Source organism: Arachis ipaensis, chromosome B09 (genome assembly GCF_000816755.2).
Source record: "Arachis ipaensis cultivar K30076 chromosome B09, Araip1.1, whole genome shotgun sequence".
In the NCBI taxonomy this organism is placed as follows: Eukaryota; Viridiplantae; Streptophyta; class Magnoliopsida; order Fabales; family Fabaceae; genus Arachis; species Arachis ipaensis.
In genome coordinates, this window is record NC_029793.2 from 123,080,109 (window position 1) to 123,085,513 (window position 5,405).

The following is a 5,405-nucleotide window of genomic DNA, read 5'->3' on the forward strand; positions in this document are numbered from 1 at the left end:
TCAGCTACAAGGTGCAATGTAGCCTATATCCAGTCTCTATCATAACAGTGACATAATTTCACTATTTTTAATAGATTACAAACATCAATTCGTTCCCTATGATCTATCCAATCCTATCTGCGACAAATCCAGATTCTAAACCTAATATTGACTAGGACTCAGCCTATCTTTCAATCGCAAAGTGCTAACCCAACTTGCAAGGGAACAAATCTAGATTCTATCCCAACCTGAACTTGACTAGGACTAACCCTATCTTTCAACAACAAAGTGCTAACCCAACTTGCAAGGAAATCTCCTCAGGATCATGACAACAAAATAGAAATACATATAAAGAATTTCTGAGATAACTATGACTTTTTCTTTAACTCTCTGTCTTTTTTCACTCATTGGCTTTTTCTTACAAAACCTCACATTTTGCCTTTTACCAATGAAACACAGATAAACTAAACTGAGAAAAAGAAATATTCAATGATAGCCATGAAGGAAAAGAATAAACATCTCAAAGAGCTATGGAAACCCAAACGTATGCTCTCACTCCTTGCTCCAACCCTTGGCCGTTCACCCCTATTATAAAGGAGTGAAGCTTCTAGGGCTTGAAATATTCTTCAGCACATATTGGTTCTCTTCTCCTAATACACAGATGCAGCAGCGGCATTCACAGAGAAAAAAGAGGGTAGAAGCAGTGACATGCAACTATACCTTCAATCTTCTCTTTCAACCTTTTTTTTTCAAGAATCTTGAATCTGAGCCGTGCGTTCTTGCTTTGGCTCCAAGTTTTGATTTTGACCGTTGATGTGCCTCTGAACCATGTAGGCTTCACGTTCTCCATTATTACTTCTTCCATGCTTGAGACTCTGAGGCTTTTCTCTTTGTAGCATAAAAGAGGAAATAAACTTTTGTTGTGCCTTTACAAAGATAGATTTGCTTCTTGATTGAAACCTTTCTTTTTCTTTCTTGGCAAAAATCTTTTTGCCCTTCTTCATAGACCTTCCTTCTGTGGCAAAAATCTTTTTAGCCTTTTTTCATAGACCTTCCTTCTGTTCCTTCCATTTTTTTTCTTTCTTCTTCTTTGAATGAGTGATGTGACCGAAGCAAGAGAGAGGAGCGAGAAGAAAGAAAAAGCTTTCGGTAGAAACTTTCAATGAAATTAAATCAAATTGAATTCCAAGTTTAAGTTATCAATGGATGAGAGAAAGTGACTGCTTTTTGTTATTACCGTATGGAGCTTTTGGCCTTTGGTTTCTTTCTTTAATTTATCATGGGTTTTTGAAGAAAATTAAATTGAATTTAATTTCAAGTTTCAATTTTCAAGTTTCAATTTTATTTTTCTTTCTTCAGCCACTTATTTTCAATCAATTTGGTATGGCTAAATTTGTTTATTAATCAAGGTAGGCTTGTTTAATTTGGTCCACAAATAATTTGCTTACCTGCACACTAAACCAAATTCATCCAACAAATAATTTGTAATATTTTAATAAATATTTAACTAACATTTTAATAATGTTTGATCATCATTTTTAATATTTATTTCTAAACTCAACAATCTCTCTCTTGATAACAAACATTATTAAAATAAATTGAAAGAATTAGAAAAGAAAACTTCCCTTAGGTGTTTCACGGACAGTTTCCCCTTTTACTATGCTTCCGCTTAATGTGCCTTAATCAACCTGATTAACACACAGAAATAATATCTATATGCACAGAAATGATGTGTTACTTTTATCAGGTAGTAAGTGATCCTTTTAAACATTTTTAAAAAACATTAGGATCCTTTAACCAGAGCAAGATAGAATCTTATAAAGCCACAAAAGGAAAACTGATTCGAAAACAACATAAAATTTCAAAACAGATCATTCAAACAAATTTCAGCCAATCAACTCTATATTTAGATCTAAAACAGAAGGCACTTGGGCAAAAAATATTATCAAAGCAATCAGAACTAAGATAGTGCTTAAAACCAAGTAAGTGCCTAAAACAGAGCATTAAAACAGGACAATGCTTAAAACAGAGCAATACTCAAACAGAGCACTAAACTAATCACTTGAAACTTAAATTAGTAAACTAATCACTTGAAACTTAAATTGTTTTAATTCATTTCAGCTTTCTCCCCCTTTGTCATCAAGGAGAAAAACCTGCATGAAGAAACAGTTCAACACACAGCAGGTAAAAGTGTAAAGATTAAGTTACAACAGAGTTTAACAACTAAGATCCAGAAATAGAACAAAAACTAATGATAAACTAATATTTTAGAAACAGTTTTTCTGTAGCAACATCATAGAGCATCCTTAATCAAAAGCTCAGTTACCAAAACAAAATAAAAGCAATATTCATACTCAGAGCAATGTGCATAATCAAGCTGCGTGAAATAATGGTTTAAAACAAAAAAATTGTAGCCAGTCTTAAGCATTGTAAGTTCAATTGTTTCAAATTATTTTCACACACTACTTACACCCGCTATTGTTATCAAGGATAGTAAACCTGCACAGAAAACAGTTCAATATGCAAACCACAAGTGTAAAATAGGTAATAGTGTTAGTGTCAACAAAAGTTATAAAATGTATCATCAAAAAACAAATTGTAAGAAAACAGTAGCTTCAAACAGGGCTAGACGTCAGATCCCTCATCCTCAGTTGCAAGAGGATCTTCCTCTTCTTTCAAAATCATGTCTTGGCTGCCTTTGTGCCCTTTTTCTTAGATTTTTTTACAGCACCACTACCCTTAAGATATAAAATTCTATCTTGGATTTCATTACTCAGATCGACACCAAAATACTCAAAAATGCAAGTTAAAAACATTCTATATGTAAGAAAAAATAGGAGTAGTGGAGAATATGAGAAGTTATCGTAATAACCGCTTTAAATATTCAAAAATCCTTTGAAAACACAAACCAATTTAATAAAATGAGATTCAAAGAATTTTGAATTTTAAAAACAATACAGGCAGTTTTAAAATGACAAGTCAAATAAAAATTAAAAAGAATTTGAAACTTATTTGACTTGAAAAATGATGAATGCAAATACTCCTCTTTTTGGTGTATGTGATCAAAACAAAAAATGAGACCCACTTCAAAAAACAAAACAACTTTCTCTTGGGTTTAGTGGTGGTTTTAAGGAAACACATTTGACCACCAAAGATTTAGTTTAGATCTAAATTCATTTAAAATTATCAACACATAATCTGAACTTCATGGAACCTAGAGGGAGTCATCATCTACCCAATTTTGTCTCCCTGTAACCTGAGAAACAAAAACAACCAAAAAAATCTTTAAGCATATTTAATTCAAAAATCTCAGCAATCAACAATCCCTAGAGTATTTTTTAATTTACAAAATCTATCTTTACATAGAAGTTTTGTAAAAATATCAACCAATTGATCCTCAGATTTCACAAATTGTATGTCAATTGTTTCCTTTTGCACATGTTCTTTTATGGAATAAAATCTTACTTCAATGTACTTAGTTCTTGAGTGTAAAATAGGATTTTTAAAAGATTTATTGCACTCAAGTTGTCATAAAATATAGGGATATTATTGACTTACAATTTGTAATGTGCAAGTTGTGTTTTAAACCAAGTAAATTGAGAACAAGAAGAAGTTGAGATATATTCAGCCTCAGCCGTTGACAGAGCAACAGTAACTTGCTTTTTTCTTAACCACACATTCAAAGATTGTCCAAGAAAGCAACAAATTTTTGAAGTGCTGCTTCTAATCACACAATCTCAGCAAAATTTGCATCACAATACCCAGCTACACAAAATTCATTAGTTTTAGAATACCATAAACAGAGGTCGGATGTTCCTTTAATGTATCTAATGATTCATTTAACAGCTGAAAAATGTGATTCCTTTGGGTTGTGATTGAAATCTAGAACACACACCCACACTAGGAACAACATCCGGACTAGAGAAGGATAAATATATAAGAGATTCTATCATTCTTCTATACCTTATTTCATCAACATCTTTTTCTTTTTCATCCTTTTCAAGTTTGGAATTTGGATGCATAGGTATACTCATTGGTTTGAAATTTTCTAAATCAAATTTCTTTACTAACTCCTTGGCATATTTACCTTGGTGTACGAAAATTCTACTAGGAGTTTGTTTGATTTGAAGTTTTAGAAAAAAATGAGTTATCTCATCATACTCATATCAAACTCACTAGTAATTAAGTTTCCAAATTCATCACACAAGACTTCATGTGCCGATCCAAACATAATGTCATTCACATAAACTTGAACAAGTATGAAATGATTATTAGATTCTTTACTGAAAATAGTAGTATCCATAGTACCCCTTTAAAAGTCATTTTTTAACAAGAAAGAACTAAGTCTTTCATAGCAAGCTCTTAGAGATTGTCTCAAACCATAAAGAGCTTTAGAAAGTTTAAAAATATGGTTTGGAATATCTTTATTTTCAAAACTGGGGTTGAGCTACGTATACTTTCTTATCAATAAGGCCATTTAAAAAGGCACACATAATATCCATTTAGAAGTGTTTAAATTCTTTATGGGCATCATAGGCAACCAATAATATTATTGCTTCCATTCTAACTACCAGAGCAAATGGCTCAACAAAGTCAATTTTCTCCTGTTGATTAAACCCATGAGCTACTAATTTAGCTTTATTTCTAACAACACTACCATTCCTACCCAATTTATTTTTAAAGATCTATTTGGTACTTGTTACCTTCTTACCATTCGAATAAGGCACCATAGTCCAAACCTCATTTTTCTCAAATTGGACCAGCTCTTCCTTCATTTCTTTATCAAGGATCTTCAAGTATTTTCTTCACATTTTTTAGTCCCACTTGTGATGAAAGAGCGAGGTTATTAAGTTTGGCTCTCTTTCTACTTGAGAATCTTGTAACTCTGAGAGGGATCTCCAAAGATGAATGCATGTGGATAATTCTTCAAGAATTTTCATTCTCTTGATTTTGGTGAGGTGACCTCAGGTTGAGTATGAACAAGATCAGTTCCATTAAAATTTTTAGAAATCTCTATATCAGGAGGAGACAAAATAAAATTGTCTCCTGAATTCTGGTCTGCAGAATCATGAGCAGCATCTTCCACTGTAAGTTTAGATTTTTCTTTTTTTTGAGTTCTATCTGAATTTTGTGCAATCTCATATTCTTGCATCAATTTTCCCAACAACACTTGAAATGGAGTTAGAATCACAAAAAGTGACATGTATGGACTTCTCAATTATTCTATAATCCTTGATATAAACTCTATAAGCTTCACTAGTGGCTGAATATCTAACAAAGACACCTTCATAAGATTTTGGATCAAAATTTTTAAAATTATCTTTAGTGTTTAACACAAAATATTTGCATCTAAAAGTATGAAAGTACTTAAAATTAGGTGGTACTCCTTTCCAAAGCTTATATGGTATTTTTTTTAAAATTCTTTT